This window comes from Thunnus albacares, chromosome 21, assembly GCF_914725855.1.
Source record: "Thunnus albacares chromosome 21, fThuAlb1.1, whole genome shotgun sequence".
NCBI classification, from domain to species: Eukaryota; Metazoa; Chordata; class Actinopteri; order Scombriformes; family Scombridae; genus Thunnus; species Thunnus albacares.
The window spans coordinates 21,006,035-21,022,024 of NC_058126.1; positions in this window are offsets into that span (position 1 = coordinate 21,006,035).

Genomic DNA, 15,990 nt, shown 5'->3' on the forward strand with positions numbered 1-15,990 from the left:
TAAGTTTATTTCCCAAAATGTTGAACTATTCCTTTTGAGTAGAGAAAAATACCAGCACATATTCTTGGATATGACATGAACCCATTCCACTGAACTCTTATCTCTCCATCTTACTTGACTTTTCACTCTCTTGCAGTTGCAGAGACTCCCTCTGACTCTCTCTGACCCTCCCTGCTCAGCTCATATGGTTCCAGGCTGCACTGAGCACGCCCAGCCCAGCCGGTGGATAACCCCACTACCTCATCCTCCCCACGGGACCAACTTACATCCTTCCTCCTCTGTCCGTGCTCTTTACCATTCTCCTCGTATCTTCGCTCAGCTCCACTTCCCTTCACAGTGAGAGAATCACCATCTGCTTGCCCAAATCCCCAGCCGCCCCCTGCCCCCACCTCCCCCCCATTTAAATCTCCCAGCCTCCTTCCTTCTCCATGCTTGTATCTCAGCAGCAGGAAGCAACACCTGCCGCTTTACATCACTTCCTGTTGCAAGAATCGCCTCTTTTTTTTCCTTCTGCACCCGATTCTTATGCCTGTGTTTTTGCGTAGGGATTCGATGCCCTTATGTGTGCATCATTGGAAAATCACACCGTGGTGGACTTGCCTTTCACTTTCTGGCTTTGTTCCCGGCTCCCACAGTTGAGGCTGTATTTTCAGTGACAGGTTGTGTCTGGACACTTAATCTGCTCTCACAGACAACCTTGGCTACCGTTTTCTCCCTGACCCAGGCCACCCCGTGAGCAAGTTCCTGGCATAAATCAACCCCCCCGTTGGAATCTTATCAATTCATCCATAATGTCCTTTGGGGGCTGTCATCTTTACAGCAGCATAAACAAGACAGTGTGTCAGCTTGACCTCTTATTTAGGACCAAACTTATGGATGTTGTACAAGCATAAAAGATGTTAGGCTACATTAACTTCAATTGCCAAATTCTTCTGTCACAACCCATTTCCCTGTGATTCTTGCCATTACACAGCTTAGGAAATATTCTTATTGTTTATTGCAGCAGCGACTCTATTGAGTTAGGTAACTCAAAACAGGATGTTTCGCTGTGCAATTACCGCTCACAAGGAATGATGGAGGAACAAACAGAGGCTGAAGTCACAAGGAGCTGTCACTTCTGTTTTTCACTAGGTGGATGTCCATTGTTTTAGATTCTCTAGTTATTCTTTGTTCAACCTGCTTCCTGTACTATCATTAGGCCCATACAGTCAGCTGGCCCATGTGTCAGGTCATTCTCCATCTTGTGTGGCCTATTTTCTGTTCACAATAGTCTCCTCACACTGAGGTTACAATTGTGCATTGTAGATCTCCTCTTCCAAACCCATCTCAGAGAAATTACATTTATCTACTACTAAAGTGATATTCCACTTCAATTCAGATTTATTTGTATAGCACCATCTCATACAAAAGCAGCTCAAAGTGCTTTACGTAAAAACAACAACAAAAAAGCAGAAATGTACAGATAAACAGAAACATCCATGCATACATACCCATAAAAACACATATACATACACACATACAAACAAACATACTGTACAAATACGGTGTGGTCATTTAAGAAAATGCTTTAGTGCAGAGGAAGGTCTTCAGCTTGGTTTTGAAAGATCAGTGTTGGAGCAGGTCTAAGTTCAGCAGGCAAACTGTTTCATTCTTTAGGTGCATAAATACTGAATGCCATCTCACCAGACTTTGAAAGTGTTCTAGGCACATGGAGGAGATTTCCACCTTGTCACTGAAGAGATCTGCTTGGGTTATAAACTGACTGAATGTCTGAGCCAGACCAGCAGTCTGGTATGGATATCGCCCCCACAATTAAAGTTTTTTTTTACATTCCCTCTCAATGTATTTCATTTGTTTCCCCTACAGCAACTAAAGCATGTTTAATTTGTCTTATGGATATGTTTATACACTCAAAGCACTTGATTAAGGTTAAGACTGTGGTCTTGGTTAAATACTGAAAACATTAACTTGAAGCACATGTTGTCACTAGTCTAACCCTAAGCAAGGAGTTTTTGTTGTCTTTCCCTAATCTAACCTTAACCCAGGTGTTTTTTTAGCCTAAAACAAACTACAAGCAGGACTCAACGTGAACAATGGACTCCAGTGTCAATGTTCAGTACTTTGAAAGCCCACCAATCATCCAGCCATCTCCCTGTGACTTCTGTGTAGTACAAGAAGTAAGATTTTCTTTACTGGAAAAATTGTTACCTGAACATAATCCAGGCAGTGATTATGTTTCCTACAGAACATATTTTGCAAAAACAAATCAGAAGTATATAAATGTAGCTGAAGTGAAACTGCAAAGTGAGGTGGTAATTCTCTGTGGGTTCATCAGTACGTGCAGCCACTTTCACATCCACTTAGTCATTTCATGTCATTTCATCAACTGTTATTATAAAAATATTGATTATAGCAGCTTTTAAATGGGACATGAAACATGCATGGTTTGCACTACCAGTATATGTTTTGGCACTCGTAGTGCCCAAATGCATTAGAAAAACACCCTGCCTAAATCAGATTTTAAAAAGTTGTTAAAACCACAGATACAACAAATTTATTTTGGTAATTTCTAACCTAGCTAGTGAGCTAGGTTTCCAGCAGTTTCCTGGATGGACGGTCAGATGATGATAACATTTTGAGGATGAAAAAGTAAGATAATGTTCCAAAAGTATATTATTGTGCCTTATATTTGTTTGTGAGGGCTATGATATTTTTTTTAATTTGCTGCTAGACATGTTTGAGGCCTTTTCAGCGGTTGAGTCATGTGAAGGAAAACCTAGCTTTCCCAGATGCTAAAAACTGTGAAGAAACAAGATGTTGGTGAGGAAGATAATGCAACTGGGGATAACATCTGGGGATTATCTAACATTTGGAGTCTAAAGTCTGGAGCGTCTGAAGCATGAGCCTGACTATTGAAAACATGGAGTCACGGTATAAAATATTTCTTTGGAGGTTAGCATCAGTTGTGATGACCTTCTCTGGCTCACTCAAATAATCAAATAATTTAATTATTTCAGCGTTTCAGTGGAAAGATTTATTGCTGAATGATAGTCTAAATGATTTTTGCTGTGAAAATAATATACATTTGAAGTAAATTATGGTTGCTTTTAGTTTTTTGGCATTGAAATTGACATCATTTTTAGTTTTTAAAAGATTTTCATCGTCATAAAAGCCAAATCAGCCAAATGTTTCCACCCTACTTCACCTAAATGGATGCAAATTGACCTTTTGTAGTCCCCTCATTAATTTTTTTTTTTTTATCACCTCCATTTTTCTTTATTTTATTTATATGTGTATATTTGCTATTTCTGGTGACATTTTCTGGCAACAAAAGACCCAGTGAATAGACTGTTGCTGTGTTATTCATACTTATATTCCAGTCATAAAAACCAACCATCATCGATACACTAGATGACTCTGAATCAATCTCCGTCCACTGATTTAAATGGCTGTGTGAAACTGTTAATAGAACATCTCAGAGCTTGAGGCTGAACATATTGATCCTATACAGTGTTTTCACTGGGTCTAGATAGAGAATATTGATATACTGAGTATAGATTCTCTACATCAGACTTTACATGGATGTGGAGATTCTTGTCATTGAACATTGATTAGATCATGGACGGCATGTGCATGAGTTATTAAATTGCTTTCAATGGCTTTTTCAACACTGTGAGGTTTAGGTGAAGATGCTGCACAAGCTTGTTGATGCAAATATGATCATGACAAAACCATCCAATGTTAAATATCCGTGATTAATGAGCTTCAAAGCTGATTGATTTGTCTGAGACTTCCATGACAGACAAAATGTTTCATTATGTCAATCAATAAGAGCGTCTGGCTCGACAGCACAGTTTCATTATGAGTAAGGAGTTAATCTTACATCTCATCTACAGTATGTGATGAGGGTTATTAGGAAACAAGGTTCAAGGATCAAAGCAGCTTGCAGAAGTTGTTCTCCCCGATGTCGTTGTTGCGTTGCCAGGAAACCAAACAGTGAAGCGATAACAGGAAATGATTTCATCGCCTCTTTCCTCTTCAGTGTGCAACAGGAGGTGACGTGCAGCAGTGCATGCGTTCACGAGTAGCGAGACACAAATTTGGTGAGGAGATCTGAGGAGAGAAATGCTACAATTTCAAATGATTGATCTCACATGATTAGAATAAAGCATACACAATATAGCAAAAAACTAGACCCACAATCGGGTATAGCAGGGTCTCAGCAGCCCCCAACTTCACTCACAGGATAACAGAACAGAATACAGAATATATGGAAAAATACTAGATCATTCATGCTAAAAGACAGTTAAATTGTATTTGGTTTAATGGGCATACACTTGAGTGATTGCTTCCTGTTGCCACATAGAAAGCTCCCTAATGTGTGGTGGCAGCGTGTGAGTGTTTCTACGTCTGGTCTGCACTTCTTTCATTAGAGGCTGTGTGCTCAGTGTTGGAGCTGGCTGATGGTTGCCAGGTCAGAGCCAGAAGGGTTCATCTGTGCAGATAAGAATGAACCATACCAGAGCAGCCTCAGGCAGCCTTTCTGACATCTTCTCATGCCTGCTTGATAGAGCTGGGAGGAATGTAGTATCTCATACATGTCCTCTCTCCTGAGCCCCCCCCCCCCCCCCCCCTTAAATTTTTCACCCTCTTGAAAAAAAAAAAAAAAGAGAAAAAAAGAAGCATTTGGACTTGGATATCCCAAACGTATCACACAGAGGGACGCTGGTGTCAGAATCACCTCTATTTCTCATTTCAGAGGAGTTTTGATCCAAAGTGATAGTGTCTCTTAATGAATATTCAACAGTGCATGATGTCAACACATGGCTGATGTAATACAGCCTATTCATCCTGAAGATATACACCTCTGAAACCTTCACAATCCCCATTGTGTCACACAGCTCTGTCTCTTCCATTAACATCTTGACAATACCTGTCAGGGGTTAAAAGAAAGACTTCAGTGTCTGCTCCCTCAATAATTTGTAGCATTTTGGCCCTGGTAGGGGGTGGCACGGGCCTTCTCAGGGGAGGCTCTCTAAAGCAGAGCACTATGTTCCCAGAAAACATGGCTGGAATTTGGCTCCGGGGCAGATGGGTATACTTTCGACAAGAGAAGGGTGGAATGTGGTCTATGTGGGAGGGAGTGTTGAAGGGAGGAAGGGGCACATCTGAGCCGGTGCCACACTATCCCCAACTCTCAGTGGCTGAGAGATGTATATGTGATGTAAACATGTGGGGAGCTGATGAAAACATGCATCTCAAACAGAGATAGTAAATCTGAGCTGTGCTGCTCTGGAGCCGGAGGGTGGTGGTGGTGCTGCTGTGGGTGGGGAGTGTATTAGAGCCACCGCTTGCATCTGTTCAATCTTTGATATTGCACTGTATTGCAAGTTTTTTTTTTTCTGCAGGTTTTTAAAATTACATAACTGTGTCTAATAAAAGACTGTTCATCTAATTTAATTTGAAATTTGAAGATATTTCTGAATATTTCAAAACAATGCTACAGAGTGCCATGCTCTATAAAAAAGATAATCAATTAAAAAGCCAATTTAATCTTAAAAATCTGAGAAAAAATAGCAAACAGTAAGAAGAAGGAGTAATAAATTATGAAGATATTTTAAAGGAGGCCCTAGTTTTTGTAGCCTAATTTTTGAACTCATGTGTTTCATAATCCATCATAGACCCAACCTGCTTTGGTCTTTGCTTCATTTTTCAAAAACTGCCAAGAAGGCTGCGCACAAGGAATCAAGACCTACAACCTGCTTTATTAACTTTATGACAAAACTTTACATCAGCAAAGGATTAAACATTTCTTTTTATTACCACGTCAAAAACATAAGAATAAAAAACTTCTCTGAACTCATCCCTACTTGTTAATATGAGCTCAGATCTTATTTCAAATAACTGACTGATTAATGAACCTTCTCACCACTTTAACCATTTCCATTTAGACACATTTGATCAATTATTTCCCATTACTGCAAGTATACAGTGTCCTGATACCACCCTCCAAATTGTTCTTTTTGATGTAATTGAGTCCACTGGTATGTGTTTGCATATTGCATTTTTCTGTTACAATATTTCTGTCTATTGGATACATCCATGAACAATTTAAAATGTAGTATTTGACATTTTTAAAGAAACCAGGGCTCTCTTAACCAGAAATAGTCATATTTACAAGTAGTCACGAATCTCCATTTCAACCACAGTGGAAAATGTTGTTGCTATTCTGGATCATATTAAATTACATACAGCATCTTCCATGCAAGATGCAAATGCAAAATCCTGAGACGACAGTCCTCAAGATGACAAATGGCTTGCTGATGAATGCATGTTCTCTGTTTTAGTACTACTTGACCCGATTGCAGCTTTTGACACAAATTACTATTGTATACTGATGAACAGACTGAAGCTCTCAGTCACAAAATGGGGAACTGTCCTAAATTAGTTTTTCTCTTTTCAAGCAGAATAAATACTTCTGTGTCTCCACCAACAATAATGTCTCTTCACTGTTAGTAACTACAAACGGAGTACCACAAGGCTCGGTTCTTGGTCCAATTGTATTCTCCCACCATACAGACTCTTGTTGATATATACATCCTTGTGGTATCTGTTTTCATTTTAATGTGCATGCATCCAGATGTACCTCCCAACTTGAGAACGCTGGAACAACACAGGACTGCTTAGTGGACATAGAAATACTGAAACTGGATGAGAAGATTCAAACTCCTCTGATACAGAAATTAGAGTTATTTGTACTCTACAAATAACAAGTGTTGTTATGTTCTTTTCTGTTGGTGTCCTGCCTTGACACCTTCTCCTGATATTATTGCTATTATTATTATTATTATTAATAGTCATATCTATATTATTATTGTTATTATTGTTGTTATTATGCTTCTCTGTGTCTCTCTCCCCCCTCCACCTCCCTCCTTCTTTCTGTCTCAACCCAATTAATCAAGGCAGATGGCCGCCCACCCAGAGCTCGGTTCTGTTTGAGGTTTCTTCTTTAAAGGGGAGTTTTGCTGTTGTCACCAAGTGCTTGCTCATGGGGGAATTGTTGGGTCTCTGTAAATTAAAGAGCACGGTCTTGACCTGCTTTATGTAAACAATACCCTGAGATAACTTTTGTTATGATTTGGCGCTATATAAATAAAATTGAATTGAAAAAATTGTTTTCTTTTATTTGACCTGATCAACTGGCTCCAGACTGTCCAGAGCTTGGCTGCCAGTCTTGGACAGACTCACTTTACCCCTTTATTTGAGCCTCCCCACACAGGCTGCCTTCCTGCCAGAATTGATTTTAAAATTCTACTAATAACTTTTAGAGCACTTCATGGCTTGGCGCCCAGCTACATGCATTTCATGTTTCTATCACCACCAACAGCAGTTTGCTTAGAATAAACAGAAGAAGAGCTTGGCAGTGAGCATGGACAGTGATAAACAATATGGTTGAGAGAAAAAGCACTTGGAGAAATCTAAACTTTCGCAACAGAAACTGACACAGCTGTTTGACTGATAAAGGTGATCTTTGGGATCATTTAGCAGTTATCAACAAATTTGAAAGAAATACACACAGTGAAACTCTTTAACTTAAATCAAATCCAATTCTTAATCCTGTCAGTTTTGTAAACTGTGAGTATTTAGCTTCACCTCTCACATTAAGGGAAGCTGGAGCATTTACTGGACTTTGCTGTGCTTCTTTTACATCCCCCAGGGACAACAGTCTCTTCCCATTAACTCACCCAAGGTTGGCCGGGATTTTCATCTCCGAAGATATGCATTTCTAAACATTGTATAAGCATTGTGCATTATTCATTGGGCTTATTAGAGGAGGTGGACTTTGGGTTATTGCAAATCAGAGGAACAAATATTAACCCATAACATTAGCATATGAATGAGTAAGCTTCTCACTGAATGACTTACAAGGATTGGTTTCATAGAACATGCCCCAAAGGTAAGTACTGCTTCATACCTAATACTAACAATATAGGGTGGAATTAAAATTGTATGAAACCCCCTCCTGTACGTCCAAGTTTGTTTGTACTTAGACAGTATCCTGTGTTCTGTAGTTATCCATGGAACTCCGTTATAATAAATGTCACTGGTGTTTTCTGTATCTACCATGAAAAATAATATAATTAACCTTGCTAATATGGGTCACCATATACTGTATTGCTGCTGTGCAAGAAAAGAACATCGACAAAAATTGTTATGGCTGGATTGCTTGTGTCATGTGGACTGAGTGCAGCCTTGACTCGGTGGGGGCAGAGTGAAAGCCCTGGTGTGCTCAACTCCACGTAAACTGGAGCTCTGGTCTGTAGCCCACAAGGGTAAACATGTTGCAAAGTGCCTGTCTGCCCCTCCTCCACCTCTGGACCTTTCACTGGCCAACAAGTTTAACATCTTGAATCTACAGGAGTTTCCTCCACTGGAGGGATTCTCCGACCTTCCAGAGACCCCTTTGCCTCCAACTGATCTTGGATCTCAGTGGACCAAGTGCCAGGATCCCCAGCCTGGTCCCTCTCAATCCCCTGTGCTTCCAGGAGCAGCCGATACCCAGTGATGGGTGTCTCGGCATTGGGCTCCATCTCACCACCACCGTGCCCCCAGATGGTCAGGTGTGCACACCCAGGCACAGTGCCCACCCTTAGTGCCTGTTGTTGGCACCTCTATGGTCTGGCATGTGGCGGTGCGCAGTGGCCGAACTTTCTCCTATCCAGGTGCCTGTGGAAAGGACATTACACCAACCATCATACAGCTTATCGAACAACATAACTCTGCCCCTGCAGTCGTTGTTCACGTTGGCGTCAGCGACATCAAAAATCAACAGTCGGAGCTTCTAAAAGAGGAGTTCAAGTGCCTCCCCCCACCCCACCCTCCGTGCGTTTTGGTGATGTGAAATTCAGTCACCTATGCCAACTCCACATCTGGCTAAAGTGTTGCTGGATGAACAGAGATATCTCCTATTGATAACTTTGCTGCCTTTTTAAATAGGCCTCAGCTTTTTAAACCAGACAGCTTCCATAATTCCCAGGAAGGCTCACACCTTTTATCAACCAATATTAAACTTTAATGCAACATTAATACAACTTTATACTCCTGTTAGGCTTTTACCTCCTTACTGGCAGTGCGTCCATCTGACCATACCTTCCTGGGCTCATACTGTCCATATCCTAAGCATGTAAATCCCACAAATGCATACACTATTCCAGTAATAATCAACAATAGACATAACCCACCTGCATTTTTCCTCTACAAGTTATTATAACCCCGAAAATTTAATAATCATAAAACCCAAACCCCAAACAAGCTCCTGGTTGCCATCTTCGTGTAAGCCCTCTTGTGACTCTAGGCAAGTCTTATTTAATCAACATGCTTTTAAATTCAGAAAATGGCCTGGGGTTGATGCATTTAAACATCAGAAGTCTATGCAAACAATTTAAATTAGATCACCTGAGAACTCTTGTATCACAGACTGACCCTGATATCCTGGTTCTGACAGAAACTTGGCTTACAGCGTATACATAATTCTGAGGTTTCCCTAAATAACTATAACTTGTACAAAATAGAAAGGAATAAGGGGTGGTGTAGCTATTTATGTGAAATCATGTTTATCTGTTAGTGTTTAAATGCTGTCACTGTACTTCATTCTTTTGATTTTATTCCTCTAAAAGTTAACTTTTCTATCAATAATTCAATTAAAGTGGTGGGTGTTTACAGCCCACCTTAAGCTGTCTTTAGTGCAATCAACAAATTAGCAGACTTACTTGCTCAGTACAATAACTCAGAGATGCTAGTTATAGGTGACTTTAACCTAAACTGGTTGACAAATGATTCAAATATTTTAAAAGAGATGTATGAAAACCTCAATCTGTTGCAGCTGATGATGAGCCGACCAGACCAAATTTGAAGGACCAAAATCTACATTGATAGATTTGATTCTGTCCAATAGGAAGGCCAATATTACTGCCTCTGGAATTTTTGCACTTGGCATTAGTGACCACTGTCCTCTAGCCTGCGTAAAAAGTGCAAGCCTGGAAAGATCAAGCTCTAGGATTGTCATCAAAAGAAATTAAAAAACCTTTCAATGAACAGGCTTTCCTCAGTGACCTTGCTGACAGTACTATACATCACACATCTGAAATACCAGCGGTAGAACTGGCATTGGAATATTTTACAAATTCATTACTTACTATCATTGATAAACATGCAGTTTTTAAAAACCTTTCTCTACAGAATTATCAATGATGTTTATGGCAAGGGACAAAGCCTGGGCTCTAGTGTGGCGTACTGGTGAAGCAACCCATTGGCTGATTTTTAGACACCTCAGAAATAAATGCACATCTTCTCTGCGAAAAGCAAAAGTCAATTATTACATAGAATTAATCTTTAGCACTCCTACAAATCCATCAAAATTCTTGAAAGCAGTAAACATAAATAAAAACAAATACTCCACATCTATTCTTTTTCATATTACCTTTAATGACTGCTCAACAAATAAGACATCAGAGATTTGCCATGCTTTAAATACACATTCTGCTACTGCCAAAAATCTGTTATATCTGACTACACCATATCTGTGATATGGTGTACTCAAGATCAGCTCTAAATAATAAGCCTTTGGCTCATGTGCCCTCCTTAAACCGTACCTCTCAGCTCACCCTACAGGCCTTCACTCCCTCTGCTGTTGAGGAGGCACTTCAAGCCATCGATTGCAGGAAAGCAACTGGAGAGGATAAACTATACCCTGATTTTTTAAAGCTCTGTGCCCCATTTATTGCTGGACAAAAAATTGGAATTGTCTCTCAGGTCTGGAAATCTGCAAATGTAGTCCCACCGCATAAGGGTGGTGATAAAAATAATGTTAATAACTATTGGCCTATTTCCACACTGTCCTGTCTTGCTAAGGTCCTGGTCTCATTAGTTGATCATCAGCTCAAATAATGCCTCTCAAAAAAATTCAGTGTTAAGTCCACACCAGTCTGATTTCAGAACTAGGCAGAGTACTGTCACTGCTACTACCCTGGTCATAAATGATATTGTATGTGCTGTTGACAAAGGGAAATATTGTGCTGCTCTCTTTGTCAATCTAAGAGCACTTGACACTGTTCGTCATGCTACACTCCTAGAGAAGCTATGTGATACTGGTTTTGATTACAAGTCCTGTAAATGGTTTCAGGACTACCTCCCTCATAGACAGCAATGTGTGATCTTGGGAAATGATAGTTCTGTATTTTTTACCACTGTCAAAGGGAGTCCCACAAGGTTCAATATTGGGTCCTATCTTGTTCACAATTTATATTAGCAGTATTACATCCTTTACTGTATAACAAATTGTAATGCCCATTTTTATGCGGATGATACAGTTCTGTATTGTTTTGCTGACACTGCACACTCAGCCACTGAAATCATACAACAAGCCTTTGACAAATTGCAAGATGCGCTTTTTAATTTGAAACTAGTTCTGAATTCAAAGAAGATGAAATATGTACTATTCTGTAGAGACCTGAATGGACACAATATTAAGAGAATATAAATATCTTGGTATCTGGCTGGATCAAAAAGTTGACATCGACACAGGTGTCAGCAAGCTGCTTGGTAAAAAATGATAAATATCAAAAAATTGATATTTATACAGAAACAAAGCTAATTTTCCTATGTTCAGTAGGAAGCATTTGAGGCTGTCTTCTTGTCTGTTTTGGATTATGGTAATGTTATCTATAGGCACGCCTCTGCCTCAACTCTTAAACCCCTAGATTCAGTTAATCACTCCACCCTAAGATTTATTACTGGTGAGTTATTCCACACATCATTGCCTCTTGTATGAAAAGATTGTGTGGGAATCTCTAACAGTAAGACGTGACAGGCACTGGTTCCTATTTATTTATAAGCCCTTAATGGCAACTTGTCATCATATATCTCTTCCTTATTGAACTGGTCCTATAGTCAATATTCAACTTGTTCAAGTGCTAATGCTTGAGGTCCTGTGTGCCAACACTGAATTTGAGAAAACTGCTTTTAATTTCTGTGCTGCACACACCTGGAACACTTTGCAACATACATTGAAACTTGACACAATTGTACCTATATGTCAATTTAAAACCATGATTACAAACCACTCCACTCTTGAATGTTACTGTTTTTAACCTGTGTTTGGCTGTGTTTGTTTGCTTTCTCTGTTATTTTTTGTGTGTACTTATTCTGTTTTGTACACTTGACATCATTGTAAATGAGGGCATGCCCTCAATAATCCTTGAGTTTAAATAAAGATTAAATGAATGAATGAATGACTCAATGCACACGCCTGCACATATGTTTCCCTGCGTATGACTTCTTAGTGCAACAATTCATTTTGGATGAGAATCAGTGATCCTCCAGGACCAAATGATCTCGCTATGGTCTGAGATTTTATTCTTTTGAGATTGCAGCCTAATGAGGCACAGTAATACCCCTCCAAACACATGCAGAGTTCAATCCCATTCTGCACCCCCACCCAACCGGATGGTCTTACACTCCATACGCCCTGATGCAGATGTCTTGAACGCTGGATACTCATTAGCCATAGGGTGCTATCCCAGCCCTGTCTCACTTTTTCATTCATTATGAAATAGAAGTATGGGAATTATTCAAAACCAGTGAGAAAACTGGCACTATGAGATGCAAACTGATAAAGCAGACTGAAACTGAAACACTACCACTGCAACATTTCCAAGTGGGAGCACAAGCCTCACTGCTGCTGTTTAAACAGCCAAGTAAACATTTGAATAGATCTCACTTCAATGGCCTGCATCAATGTCAAGTTGTGGTCAAGTATTCAAGGCTTAAATATCTTTCTTATGTCAGTTTACAACAGTTTTCAAAGGTAAATTGAGTTCATTTTCACACTAAAATAACATGCTGTGTAGATTTTCTGCTCATTTGTGTCAATCATGTTCAACTTGGCAACATCTTTGCTCGTCTGTGTCCATCAGATGCTTGATGGGAAACATCAGACTTCAGTCACCAGGCTCAGCATGTACCAACTTGTCATCTTAATGACGCACGCAGCTCAACTTTACTTGACCCGGTTACATCACTTCACTGCCTCTCATCTTACCGCATTGGTCATAATTATATTATCGGAGGAGGGTGAGCATGTGAATGTGTGAGTGTAGGTGTGTGTGAAACAAAGTTGAAGAATCTTCTAATTACCACCTGGCACAAGTTCAGTCTTACTGGAGCTGCTGGTTGAACATCCTCAAGCACAGTCAAGTTTGAAGATGAACACTGGGAACGCTTATTCAAAAACCAATGCATTTTCTGAAAATATGTTAACAAGCAACTCAATGTGCCTCAGTTTCATAATCCAAACAGGCAAAATGGCCATTCGTTAAGACGTGCCCCCCTGAGTTACAATTGGGCCTTTTGAGATTTCTGTTGTCCCACATATGCTGTTTACAACGACAACAATGGCAGAGTTACAACTCAATGTAAAACGAACCCTCCCCCCAAAAAACAATAGCTGACAATTGACAGGTTTGTCAGCTGAAACGGTAACTGTTGACAGCAGATTTTTATCAGCTAAAGCTAGCTAATTAAGCTAACGTTTGAAATCCCTGTCTCTGACTTTTTAATGTTTCAAGCTGACTCATTTAAAAACAACCTTGTAAAAAGGTCTTAAAGGGGACCTATTGTGCTTTTCCTTATTTTTAGTCATATATATAATGTTACAATGTCGGATGTTCATATTAAACGTGGCCAAAGTTTCAAATAATGAGGTAAACATATGTAGAAGTAATCCTTGTGAGAAAACAAGACCGGCTGCAGACTGCTCTGAATGCTCAATTTCCAACTTTTTTTCTATTTTCAGCCGACATCAACTTGTGACAGATTTCTTTATATGGTCATCTGCTACACACACAGTGCACCTTTTTACTGGTCTGCTCTGCTAACATTAGGGCATTTTCAACTGCACACCTCCAACAGGTAAACAACTTATTTTACTTTGCCTGCTGTTTAATGGAAAAACACCCAAAACTATGGAAAAACGTCATAATGTTAACAGAGCAGAGCAGTGAACTTGTACGCTGTGCATGGAGCAAAATCAATCACGAGTTGAGGACAGTTAGGGCTGAAAGTAGAAAAAACCATTAGAAGCCGAGCGTTCAGAGCAGTCTGAAGCTGGTGCTTTTTTCTCACAGGGATTACTTCTACATACGTTTACCTCATTATTTCACTCTTTGGCCATGTTTAATATGAACATCCGACATTGTAACATTGTATATATGACTGAAAATAAGGAAAAGCATAATAGGTCCCTTTTAAGTTTTTCCCTGGCTCATGGTGCTTGACTCTCTTGGCCCTCTCTTAGCCAGACAGGCCAGTAATGAGAAAAACTTGTTTTACACTAAAAACATGACTTAGTATGGCTGGCTGGAAACACTTTTGTTTGGCTCTTATGACCATATCCTAAGTGGGTCAGCCATAGTAATGGACCGCTCCATCGTTCTTCGTCTGGTAATTCGGAGCATTGATTGAACTCAGTCTCAACTTTCCGTTAACCTGTGCAGAGAGGCAGAAGACACGGTATCACTCAGGAGGAAAGACGGATAAAAACAGGAGGGGTGATCGAAGGGAAAGATGACGTTCTCATATGCCTGACTTGGTCCCTGAAAGGAACATGTATTTCCAAATATAGCAGTGTGACCTGAGGACATGGTATTTAGTTCTCTGTAAAGGAAATTCCCTTGAATGAAAGTTAGCTGAAAAGCAATTAACCATTGAATATCCACATGATTTATTCTCTTTGTTTATAGATGGAAATGTAAGCAACTGCCAAAATGAATTTTCATGTTTACACTGTCAGCCAAAAGTGCTGCCAAACTCTGTGGTCTTCATAAATGTAACCAGCATTCACTCCATTGTTTCAACACACAAACCGTATACGAACTGTGAAGTTGAGTTGTGCAATGCTCAGAAATGGTACAATTCCAGTTTTCTTCCACAGTCACAGAATAGCTTGTGTATTTAGATGTGATATAGTGTACATTGCTGTTCCAATACCGATAATCTTATTTTTATAATCAATGACTCCCAGGGGACATGTGATGGATCGCAATGCTGCATAAACATAGCCCGACATTAATGATTCAAAATTTCAATACCAGCCAACGCTGTATTGTTTGTCCTTGCCACATTTCAGCACATCTATTTCGTATCGAATGCCATTCATCATTCCTCAGTCAAACATGTTTCATGTGAGTACACATAATGTGGTCGTAAAAAGAAGGATGCTGCGCCGCATAAGAAACAGTAGATAATGGCCCTTTTTGGACTTGAGGGTATTTGTCACTTTTGTTTGTACACCAAATAGCAAAGTACATCAGCAAGGACAACTGTGGTTTACACGAACGATTGGCAGGCAGCCAAGCAAAGAGTAATAACAGAGACGGGAAGAAAAAGCAGCTACCTTACATCATCTATTGCGTTGAAGACCGACAGGAGAGTGATGTACTGTATATGTGTCACATAGGAGTTTTTAAAGGGCTTGAATTGCAGCAGAGACTATTTCAATGGCTGCTTCAAGAGCATCTTTTTCCACCTTATTCAGCTATCTGTACAATTATTTTATGTAAAAAGAAAAAGTAAGCCTATTGAATCATATCTCAAGCAATAGGCTATATTCTGACCCTGCAATTCATTTTCAAAGCACCAAGCATATTTTCCTGGATATTGTTCACACTTCCAAGAGGTGACAGATTTTGAAGCATTCTAATTTGTCTGTAGTCCATTTTCAGCCCTCAGAGGTCAATAGATAGATGCTGCACCTACACACTCATATTATTTTTCCCCTGTGGCCACCCCCTCCCCTCTCTTCTCTTTCTGACAGAGCTTTTGCTGCCTAAGCCAGATGGCATTTCTCAACACAAATGAACCCCGGCGACGAACGCACGCCAGTAACACGACAGAGAGAAAATAGTGACGGTCCGAGTGCGGTATCTCTGAATA